The sequence below is a fragment of the Colobus angolensis genome, unplaced genomic scaffold, assembly GCF_000951035.1.
Source record: "Colobus angolensis palliatus isolate OR3802 unplaced genomic scaffold, Cang.pa_1.0 Scaffold172, whole genome shotgun sequence".
NCBI lineage: Eukaryota > Metazoa > Chordata > Mammalia > Primates > Cercopithecidae > Colobus > Colobus angolensis.
This window is the reverse complement of record NW_012114844.1, coordinates 3,273,417-3,286,193: the sequence shown is the minus strand read 5'-3', so window position 1 is coordinate 3,286,193 and position 12,777 is coordinate 3,273,417.

Here is a 12,777-nt window from a genome sequence, read left to right as displayed (position 1 = left end):
GGCCTCCTGAGCAGCTGGGACTACAGGTGCATGCCACCATGCCCAGCTAATTTTTGTATTTTTAGTAGAGACAGGGTTTCACCATGTTGGCCAGGATGGTCTTGATCTCTTGACCTTGTGATCCACCTGCCTCGGCCTCCCAAAGTGTTGGGATTACAGGCATGAGCCACCACACCCAGCCTCTTATATATATCTTTTAGTGAACATATGCATGCATTTCCGTAATGCATATCCCTAGGAGTAAAACTGCTGGGTCATGAGATATGCCTACGCGCTGCTTTAATAGATACTGCCAGCAACTTTTTAAACATGGTGCTACCAACATACACATTCAACAGAAGCATTTATGGGGGTTCCAGCTTCTTTACATCCTACTCAACAATTGGTGTCATCTGTCTTTCATTTTAGCCATTCCACTCACTGTGTGTATAGTGTTATCTCATTGTGTTTTTGATTTGTATTTCCCTGATGACTAACGAGATTTGCTATCTTTGAGTATGCTTATTGGCCATTTGGATATTCTATTTTGTGAAGTACTTGTTTATGTTTTTGCCCAGTTTCCGACTGGGTTTGTGTCTTTTTCTTACTGATTTGTGGACATCCTTTATTTATTATGGAAATGTGTTCTCTGTTAGATAAATATTGGAAATATTACTTTCCATTCTGTGAGCTGTAGTTTTTGCTTTCTTGATGTTGGTGTCTTTTTGATGAATGAAAGTTATTTATTTATTTATTTTGTTTGTTTGTTTTTTGAGATAGGGTCTCACTTGCTCACTCAGGCTGGAGTGCAGTGGGTATGATTCTTGGCCCGCTGCAACTTCTGCCTCACAGGCTCAAGCCATACTCCCACCTCAGCCTCCTAAGTAGCTCGGATTACAGGTGTGTGTTACCATGGGTGGCTAATTTTTTTGTTTGTTTGTTTTGTGTTTTTTGTAGAGACGAATTCTCACTATGTTGCCCAGACTGGTCTTGAATTCCAGAGCTCAAGGGATCTGCCCACCTTGGCCTCTCAAAGTGCTGGGATTACAGCACTTTGGGAGGCTACTGTGAGCCGTTGCATTTGGCTAATGAATAAAGGTTCTTAATTTAATATAGATATTTATTATTTTTCCCAATATGATTTGGAATTTGGGATCTATTAAAAAATCTTTTCATACTACAATGTCATGAAGATGGAAGATGCTCTATGTTTCTTCTAGAAACTTTATTGTTTTTCATAGTGAAACCTGTACTTCTAGAATTGATAGCTGTAACTTGTGTGAAGTAGGGGGTGAAGGTATGTTTATTTTCCCCATTTTGATATCCATTGATCAGCACCATTCATTACAAAGATAGTTTTTTCCCCTTTGGCATAAAGCTGCTGAAAGTCTTTGTGGTTTCCTGGGCTTTTTATTCTTCTCCTTTGGTCCGTTCATTTTTTTTCTTGTATAAGCATATCAACATAGTTTTTCTATCCTAGTCATATTAAGGCATTTCTCAACAATGAAATAAATGAATAATAGCTTACTTGGGCAGAAGCCTTGGCACATTTCTTGCTTATGAAATCATATCATGGCAGATGTTGAAGAAAGAATGTGTCCAGCTCCTTTTATCCCATCTACTATTCACAAATGTCACTGGTTTCCCTGCTTGAGTCGTTAAAGGAAAGTGATTAAGCATGAGTCACAGCACATTGTAAAAAGCAATTAGTATCTTGACACCTAAAAACAGCAAGAAGTCTCTGATAAAATTTTGAAGAATGTTAGAGTAACTCTACAATGGTGGATATAAGAATGCTTTTAAGTTTTGCAATAAAAAATGTAGACCCACAAATCCAAAGTTTGCATTTAGCTGGACTAGGCCTAGATTGCATTTTGCCTGAAATTCAATTGAAAGTGCTCTGAAAAAGTGAATTAAGAAAATAATGTATAAGTAATCTCATAGGAAAAAATGTTTATCTTCCTTCTGAGGACAAATCAATATGTAATATGTGATTGTAAGGTATTTTAATATATCATTAATTTAGCTTTCTCCCCACCAAGTACTAGCAAAAGTCAATGTTTGGTTGACTTGCTTTATATTATTGAATGTACGTTTTTAAAAAACACATATTCCATACCCTAGTGCTCTAGAATTCAGGCTTCGCAATGGCTCCCACTGGCTTTCTCCATAGCCTGAATTATTGAGATTTTTCTGTACCTGGATTTGGTTTATATCTTCAGTAGTTCTCGTGATAGAAAGGAGGGGGACAAGTTACATTTGACTTCACACAGAAGTGATACTGCATTACATGAAGAATATTCCAGTATCTGAAAACAAGAAGAGAACTTCCGAGTTTCTGGCCAGAACCAGGTATAGCATTTCAACTTTTGAAACACTGCTTCTTGCAAATACTGTCTCTTGACTTTGACTTGCAGCAGTTTATAAGAATTCCTGAAAGATTCATTAAATCCTAGACACAAAATTATTGATAGAAATCGGCAGTACAAGTTTACAAATGAAAGGAAACTGTATTTGCAGTTTCCTTTGCAAATACAGTTTCCTTTCATTTGTCAAGGAAAGCCCTTAATAAATTATACCTAATAAGTTACTGGGTAGTCATTCTGTGAATAGAAGAAATGCACTTGGTATTTTCACGCTGGTTATGAGGCAGCCTTTCCTAGCCCATTTACTCAGGAACAATATTGTTTGATCTGGATGTCCCAGCCAGTCTAATTTAGCAATTTTGTTGCTTTGTTATTAAAGTTTAGTTTTACTGTTAGTAATGTATATGTGATCTACATCCTTCTGATTCAACCTTTTTCCTCATTTACTCATTTATTTATTTAGTCAACTAATATTTATTGAGCAACTGTAATGTTTAAGGCAGTGGTTTATTGTTGAAATAGTATTGCCTGCTATGTCCCCAGAACTGACAGTGTCTTCTACATACTAGATGCTTAATAAATATTTGTTGAATGAAGGAGTGAATGCATGAATGAATGAAAATCTTTAATCTTCTATCTTGGAACTTCCATTCTAATGAGTGTGCAGATAACAATCAAATAGGCAAATAAATAATTGTAATCAGTAATGAGGGCAATGAAGGAAAGGAAAGGAAACATTGGGAGAGATCAACTTGGAGAGCAACAGAGGAACTTGTTAGTTAGGGTAGCCAAGGAGGAGGTGACATTTGAGCAACTGAGGAAAAACACTTCTGGCAGAGGGAACTTACAGTGCAAAGGTCCTGAGATGGGAATGCAGATTAGGAAGAAGCCCAGTGTGTCTTGAACTTACTGAACTGGACTAGAGAACATGGTGTGAGGAGAGATTGGCGAAGTAGACAGGGGCTAGATTATGTCGGGCTTTGCAGGCCACGATAAGGAGGTGAGGTTTTATTTTAAATATGATTGGAAGCCTTTGGAGATTGCAAGCAGTGAAATGACCTAATCCATAATCTGATTTATATTTTTAGCATATTGCTCTGGCTGCAGTGTGGAGATGGAGTAAAGGGAAGCAAGGGTGGAAACAGGGAGACCAGTAAGTGGGTAGTTTCAAATAACACAGGGAGAGATGGTGGCGGCTTAAACTAGGTTGAGACCCTGGAGTTGACCTTGTATTTGTAGGTGCAGCCAGCTGGACTTGCTGATGAGGGCAGTGGGGGAATTAGACAAGTTGATTAAGGAGGGCTTCCTGATTTTTTGCCTTTAGAAAGAGGGTAGGTGATGGTGCTATTTAATGTCTTGCAGAAGACTTTGGAAGGAACAATTTGGGGATGGGAAATGGCATCTAAGGCTTTGTTTTAGACATGTCACATTTGAGGTTTCCTTTATCAGGTCCCTATAGGATGAAGTTTGACATAGTCTTGCCTCTTCTCTTTCTAGATAATTCACCTTTAAGACTCTATTCAGCATCATTTTCTCTAGGAAGTCTTCTATATCAGTCACTTTAAGCCATGGTCTGCTTCTCTAACAAGCAGTTCCCCAAATCTCAGTTACTTATGACAACAGTTTGCTTATTTCCCATGTCACATGTTCATCATGGGTCAGGTACAGCTGGATCTCATGTCTTCTTCATTATAAGACCCAGACTGAATGAGCAGCCCTACATCTGGGACATTCGGGTCTCCTAACAGAGACGAAAAGAGACATGGCAGAAGTCCACAATAGTTCTTGGCATAATCCCTACATTCACATTTCATTGCCAAGCCACGTCATGAAACCAAGCCTGATGTCTTCAGGTATGAAAATAGACTCCTTGCTCAAGGAAGGTCCTAAGAGCATGGTGCCTGGTAGGGAAGGGAAGCAGTTATTTTTGAAAAATATTAACTAGCATAGTGCTGGCTAGTGTAGGAGCATGTTAGGTAGCAAATTCTCAGGCCCCACCCTAGACCTGAATCAGAAAATTGCAGGAGATTGGGACTGGAGACCCAGTAATTTGTGATTTACACGGCCCTGTAGGTGATTCTAAGGCATGCTCAAATTTGAGAATCACTGATCTCACATATCTGCTCTGACCCTCTTCCTGTACCAACTAGGTCAACAACATTTCCCTAACACATTCACATCCTATCACTGGTGCTGCCACATTATGCTATAGTTTTATGCACAGGAACAATTATGTAGAGCCTTGCAGGTTACATTTGCCAACCTAGCTCAGCTCTAAGGGTGTAGTCCATGTGCACTTGGGAACCTCTGTTTTGGGGAGGATCAAGGAGTATCTGGGTTCCTAGAAGTCACTATCCTCTGTCTATATGTCCTCAGCCCAGCCATTGCTCCACCTGCTAGACTGGTCCAGTTCCTGCAGCACATCCAGGTAAAGAATGGTCTTGTAAAACACCGTCTCTACTAAAAATACAAAAACAAACAAACAAAATTAGCCAGGCTTGGTGGCGGGCGCCTGTAGTCCCAGCTACTCGGGAGGCTGAGGTGGGAGAATGGCATGAACCTGGGAGGCGGAGCTTACAGTTAACTGAGATCATGCCACTGCACTCCAGCCTGGGTGACAGAGAGAGACTCCATCTCAAAAAAAAAAAAAAAAAAAAAAAAAAAAATGGTCTTGGTAACACGGTCCCTGTATATAGGTTGATGCTCTTATAATGTAACTTTGACCAATCACCTTCTCCTGACTCCTAGCCATCAACCTGGCTCACCGTGTTCTCACTTGACCTCTACTCTGACACCAAGTTAGCAGTGCCATCTGCTTGTCCATCCAGCCTCCTGCCGTCCACGTGGCAAGCAACACTCTGTGTCCAATGCAGGTCTGCTATTCGCCAGTCAGAATAACTGTTCCTTCAGGTCCTAAGACTGGCCAGGTTCCACTCCCGGCCTCTCCTGAACAGATGTATAATTCTTCAGAACGCTAGATGCTAGGGGCCCCAATTTGTATTTGGATGGTCAGGAAATACACAGAGAAGGGGTGTTAATAGCTAGTTCTCGTCCAAATCAGGACTGCACTGTGTCCCAGACTGTGCATTGCACCATGGTGGGTGCTTGGTGAGTACCAAATGCACAGCAGTGATCATCACACTAATGGCATTAACCCTGGTTGAGCACTTAGCATGTGTCAGGTGATCCATTAGTTAATCCTCACAACCATCTTAAGAAATAGAAATGGTGGGCCAGGCACAGTGGCTCATGCCTGTAATCCCAGCAGTTTGGGAGGCCAAGGTGGGCAAGTCACCTGAGGTCAGGAGTTTGAGACCAGCCTGGCCAACATGGTGAAACCCTGTCTCTACTAAAATAAAATTACAAAAATTGGCCGGGCATGCTGGTGCATGCCTGTATCCCAGCTACTTGGGAGACTGAGGCAGGAGAATCACTTGAACCCGGGAGGCAGAGGTTGCAGTAAGCTGAGATCGTGCCACTGCACTCCAGTAATGGTGATGGAGCGAGACTCTGTCTCAAAAAAAAAAAAAAAAAAAAAAAAAGAAGAAGAAGGAGGAGGAGGAGGAGGAGGAGGAGGAGAAACGATGACTGTCCCCATTTTATAGTTGAGAAAATGGAGGCTCAGAGAGATATGCCTGAAATTATACAGCTGGTGCCTTGAATCTTGGATTCAAAGCCTGTTTTAAAGTATAGTGTATTAATAGAAAATGTAAGATATAAGGCCAATAGCTAGGAAGGTGATTGCCATTAAACATATAGTTTCCGGCCGGGCGCGTTGGCTCACGCCTGTAATCCCAGCACTTTGGGAGACCGAGGCAGGCAGATCACGAGGTCAGGAGATTGAGACCATCCTGGCTAACATGGTCAAAACCCGTCTCTACTAAAAATACGAAAGGTATCTTGGCGCGGTGGCGGACATCTGTAGTCCCAGCTACTCAGGAGGCTGAGGCAGGAGAATGGCCTAAGTAAACCTGGGAGGCAGAGCTTTCAGTGAGCCTAGATTGCGCCACTGCACTCCAGCCTGAACGACAGAGCGAGACTCTGTCTCAAAAAAAAGAAAAAAAAATGTGTATATATATATATATATACACACACATATATATGTATATATATAGTTTCCAAGAGAAGGGGGCAGACAGGAAGGGGGCCATGGGGGCCACAGGAAGTACTGGTGTGGGTCAGGAGGCAGAGAGAGAGGGAGGGAGTTGTGGGCAGGAGCCTTTGTTATGGTTTCTGAGGGTGGAAGGGGCAAGGTAGGGTAAGCAGACTTAAGACTGACCAGTTCAAACAATTTCATATGGGCTGTCACTAGCTGTGGCCAAGCCAACAGTGGCCCAGAGTGTAAGAGCCTGATACAAAGGGTGATTGGAGTGTGGCCTCTGGATTGATTGGTTTGCATTTTAAAAGCGCACTCACAGGTGAGTTGTTCACTATCACTAGGAACTAGCTAACTCTGGAAGAGGCAGTCCATCCAGGGTCAGAAGGCCCCAGATATCAAAGCATCAGAATACAGAAAGTAAAAGACATGGTTAATACAAAGCCAGGCAATTGATTCCAGAGCTGATCTGCCCTTTGCAACTGTTTTTGCCCTGGGGGTGGGTATGCGGGTGTCTGGGAGGGGGTGCGATGCGTGAACCACATTCATCTGTGCTTGTTTCTGTTAGACATTTCCCTGTGGGTTATTCATTACCTCCCCACTTTAGCCTGGTAAGCGGGGATTATTATTTCAGGCCAAAGAAACCAAAGACATGAGTCTTGTACCAGCTCTTCTAACCTTTAAGCAACACAGCCGGCACTTGGACTCAGATTTCAGTGAGCCCAGGTGCTGTACCTCAAAATCCCAAGTGGTGTTTGGCTTGGAGTTTGCCCTGGAGGAGGATCTACTGCTCCATGAGCCTAGACAGAACCATTCCCATGGATTTACACCAGAAGTCTAAATAAATTGGCCCAATCCAGCACATCTCAGCTCAGATGACCATGTGACAACAAATACCCAGGAAACTGAGACCAGACAGTTCACAGAAGATGTGGAAAGGACACAGTCTTTAGAATCAGACAGACACGGGCTTGAGTACTGAATCGGCCACTTTCTAAGCTTGAGCAAGCTTCAACCTCTCTGGGTTTCTGTAAATGGAAACAGTAGCCTTAAGCTCACAAGTTCTTGAGAGGATGAAATGTAAATCTGTATACAAAGCACCCAGCTCATAATAATCAGTGAGCAAATGTTAGTTGCCTTCCTCTAATTCAAGGGGCTGTGACAGGTGGTTGGTCAGCCCAGGAGGACAGAGAGGTGGGAATTAAGGGCCAGGTCGAAAGCCAGTGGTCAGAATCACCAAGTAGCCACAGTTCCAAAGGCTGGCAGGCCAGTTGGGACTGCTCAGTGACTCACCTGAAGGTTTTATGTGAATGTCCTGAGGTTACAAAAACCCTGAATTAGGAGCCCAGAGCCCACAGAGAAAGCAGGGAGCAAAGGGATTGCCGGGAAAGAGGTGAACATTGACTGGAGGAACTCTAAATAGGCTTTCAGGGATTTGGCACAAGGGCTCAGGAGTCCCACAAGAGGGAGAAGGGCTCTGGCCTCAGGTTCTGTCATCTGGAAGCAGAAAAGACTGTAGAAAATTGAGCCGTAAAGGCAAACACCTTGTCCGGAGTGTGCTTACCAAGGGCAGAATGGGACAGCCAATCTGCTGAGCCACTCACTCGGCCTGCAGCTGGGTATTCATTCATTCACCAGTTCATTCAACCACTGCCCACTGAGCACCTCCTATTAATTCTGATGATTAGAGAATGAAAAGAAAAATACAGCTTCTATTGCCAGGGAGTTTGAAGTCAGCCACAAGAGACAGATGTGTAAATAAATAATTATAGCACAATGAGATGTGTGTGCACACTGTTGGGAGCAAAAGGGTTAAGTAGCTGGAGAATCTAGCACCAGAGAAGAGATGGCATATCTATTTATTGCAAGGTGAGTAAGAGTTCACCACCAAGAGAAGAAAATAAGAAAGCTATTTCAAATAGAGATAACAGTGTGGGCCAGGACGTGGAGATGTATAAAAGGAAAGTATCTTATGAATACAGAGAAGTTCTGTCCTGCTGGAATACAGAGCTTTAAAAGTGAAGTGGAAATAATGGAATGTCATTGTTCCCATCTTACTACTGAAGAAACTGATGCTCATGGGTTTAGTGACTTGATCAATGTTACACAGAGAATATGCAGTAGAAAAGAGAGTTAAGTCAATATTCTTTGCCTCTACATCCCATGTTATTTCCATTTCAGCACATTTTCTTTCTGTGGAGTGTGCTTTAACAATTAGTTTGTAAGTCAGTATTTTGGAACTCAGAGTAATTTTCCTATACTGCTTCAGCAATGGACAATTTATCTGAAAAAAAAAAATAAAAAGTCAAGATATAGATGTAATTACAGGTAAATTTAGTATATAAAGGAGGCATTTTATATCTCTAAGGAAAGGATAGATTATTTAGAAAATTGGGTTAGCACAATTGGCTAACCATTTGTGAAAAGCTAGACTAATGCCTTACATCTCTTACCAAAATAAAGTCTACATGGCCTAAATAATTTAATATTAATAAATATAAAGCCATTAAGGTACTGGCAGAAAATATAAGTTAATATAAAGGCTTTTTCTATGCATGACACCCAGGAAATTGTACAGAAAGCTTTGATAAATACACCTGCATACGTAAATGAGTCAACTTCTGCTTCTGGCCATGACAGAGAAACTGACACTGGACTTGTTCTCCCACAGTAAACATTTAGAAAACTGAACAAAATATGTAAAATAAATGAAATAATTGTCTTCAGGCATACAATAGGCAGCATAGGACTGTGATATCTGAATAACAAACAAGGCCATCACTCAGGTCCCCTGGCTATCTGTCTAGGGCACTTTCTGGACCATGATTTAGGGAGCAGACCAGCAGAGCACAGTGATCTTGCTGAGTTGAGAAACAGAGATCGTAGTTTGTGGAGACCTATACAGCTGGACATCAGACCCAGGTACTGGAGGGGAGGGAGCTATTCAATAAAAGAAGCTCCATAAATCTGCATATGCACCCTCTTGAGTCGTTAGTCGAATACTAAATAGCACAAGCTTCAGTGATAATCCACGAGGCTGGACAAAGAACTACTACTGGGTAACTGTAAACTGAACAATTCTCAGAGCTCACAGAGACATGGGAGACATTTGAATTCTGACCAGCCATAATGCGATGAAATAACTGAACTCCCAGTACATTCAGGAGAGACAATGTAAAGGTCATGCTTTAGCAATAGAACTAAGGTAAACCTAGAGAAAGACTGCTCTAGAATTGTCCTAAACAAGTCTCCAGAAAGCCAAGCTGCTCCACAGTACCTTAGCTACCTGACAAGGCATACTTCAGTACTTTTTTTTTTTTTTTTGAGATGGAGTCTTGTTCTGTTGCCCAGGCTGGAGTGCAGTGGTGTGATCTCAGCTCACTGCAACCTCCACCTGGGTTCAAGCAATTCTCCTGTCTCAGCCTCCCAAGTACCTGGGATTACAGGTGCCTGCCATCATGCCCAGCTAACTTTTTGTATCTTTAGTAGAGATGAAGTTTCACCATTTTGGCCACTTTGGTCTTGAACTCCTGACTCAGGTGATCCACCCACCTCAGCCTCCCAACGTGCTGGGATTACAGTCGTGAGTCACCAGGTCACCCGGCCAGCACTCTTTAAAGTACATCAACACAGTCTAGATACTGAATAATACTGACATTTACAATGTCAAACACACATGAAAACTTGATAGATGTGCAAAGAAGCAGGAAAATGTCAGCAAGAAAATTAAACCCATAATTTTAAAAATCCAATATATACAAACCTGAAATGACTGAGATTATGGAAACAGCAGGCACAAATACTTTTAATCAGGTATTATAAATATGCTCAATGATTTAAAGAGGATTTAAAGTTGTTCATAATATTTTCTCATAATGCTTTTAATATCTATATTCTGTAGTGGCATTGCCACTCTCATTGCTAATATTAGTAATGTGTTCTCTTTTTTCCTGATCAGCCTGGCTAGAGTTTTTCAATTTTATTTATCTTCTTTAACAAACCAGCTTTTGTTTTTTGTTTAATTTTATCTATCATTTTTCAGCTTTTAATTTTTTTTCCATTCTGATTTTCATTGTTTTCTTTCTTCTACTTTAAGTTTATTTACTCTTCATTTTTCTTGCTTCTTAAGGTGGAAGCTAAGGTCATTTATTTGAGACATATCTTCTTTTCTAATATAGGTGTTTAGTGCTATGAATTTCCCTCTAAGTACTGCTTTTGTAGCACCCTGCAAATTTTGTTACACTGTTTTCACTTTTGTTCAGTTCCTAGTAAATTTACCTTTTGATTTTTTTTGACCCACAAGTTATTTAGAAAAGGCTTTTGTTTCCAAATAAATTCCACTTTTAGGGAACTAACACTATTCCCAGCCCCGCTGAGAACTGAATACTGCTCCCTCTAACTATTTTGGATAGTTCTTTCCTAGTGTTGCTGCTCAAGGGAGGCTCTTAATATATCTGAGTTCTTTCTCTGTGCAACTCTCTTCTCTTCCTTACTCCACTGGTGCAATCACATGACTTACCTTGTTTGTTTCCTGTCTGTCATGATTACTGTCCTTTTTTGCCTAATTCCTGTGTATTGAAAACTACAGGTTTATCTATTCTGTCTGCTTGTTTTTGAGTTGTTTCATGTGGGAGGACAATCTGTTTGTTTTTACTCCGTTTTGGTCAGAAGCAGAAGTCCTTATACTATTCACTTTTTAAGCAAAAAATTAACAACAATATATTTGGGATTTATAAAATGCACAAGTAAATTGTTTGACAAAAGTAGCACAAAGTTCTGGTGGAGAGAAATGTAAGCATATATCTGCAAGGTTTTTACATTATATACGAAGTGGGATTAGACTATTGGAAGATGTATGATAATGTGTTAAAGATGTTTACTGTAATAGAAAAATCAATATAAAGTACAACAAAGAAGTATAGCTAATAATCTAGTAAGGAAAATAATATAGAATATGAAAATGCTCAGTTAATCCAAAGAAGGTAAGAAAAGTGGGGAAACAAAACACAAAAAAAGATAGAACAAATAAATAACAAAATAACAAAAAGAAAAAATAACAAAAAGGATAGACTTAAGCCCAACATATTAATAATGACATAGTAAATAGTGTAAACACTCCAATTAAAAGGTAGAGATGGCCGGGTGCGGTGGCTCATGCCTGTGATCCCAGTATTTTGGGAGGTCGAGACAGGCGGATCACCCGAGGTCAGGGGTTTAAGACCAGCCTGACCAATATGGAAAATCCCTGTCTCTACTAAAAATACAAAAATTAGCCAGGCATGGTGACACATGCCTATAGTCCCAGCTACTCGGGAGGCTGAGGCAGGAGAATAGCTTGAACCCAGAAGGCTGAGGTTGCAGTGAGTTGAGATCGTGCCATCGCACTCCAGCCTGGGGGACAAGAGTGAAACTTCATTTCAAAAAAAAAAAAAAAAAAGGAAAGAAAAGAAAGGTAGAGATTGTCTAATGAATGAAAAAGTAAGACTAAGAGTAAGACTCATCTCTGTCATGTCTACAAGAAACACATTTTAAATCTAAAGATACAGGTTAATAACAAGCAAAAAGATGAAAAAGATATCCCTGGAAATACTAGTCATAAGGGAGCGGAAATGTCTATGTTAATATCAAAGACTTCTGAGCAAAGAATATGACTCGAAATAAAAAGGGTAGTTCATAATACTAAGAGTAAATGCTTCAAAAATTCATAGGAATCCTAAATGTGTGTCCATCTAATTATAGATCTTGAAAACTCTTGCAACAAAAACTGACAGAACTAAAACAATTAGGCTATTCAAATCTTCTGCTTCCTTACTGAATTTTGTCCTTGTATGTTTATTTTAATAATTAATAAAAAGAGATGCTAAAATCTACTGTGATTGTGTGTTTGTGTGTTTTCTCATTTCTTTTCTAAAATTTTATTTCTGTCCATCTTTTATTCTCTGCACCTATGTGATTAAGTGCATAAACATTTATATTTGTTATAACTTTTTGGTGTTTTAACCCTTTTTCATTCAGAAATATTTGCCTTAATTTCTACACATTGTTTCCTTAAAATCCACTTGGTCTAATTCTGGTCTACTTACATCTGTTTTCTTTTATTTAACGTTTGCATAATATATTTTTTCCCACCCTTTTCTTTTCATCCTTTCTTCCTTCCTTCCTTCCTTCCTTCCTTCCTTCCTTCCTTCCTTCCTTCCTTTCTTTTTCTTTCTTTTTCCTTCTTTCCTTCCTTCTTCCTTCCTTCCTTCCTTCCTTCCTTCCTTCCTTTCTTTCTTTCTTTCTTTCTTTCTTTCTTTCTTTCTTTCTTTCTTTCTTTCTTTCTTTCTTTCTTTCTTT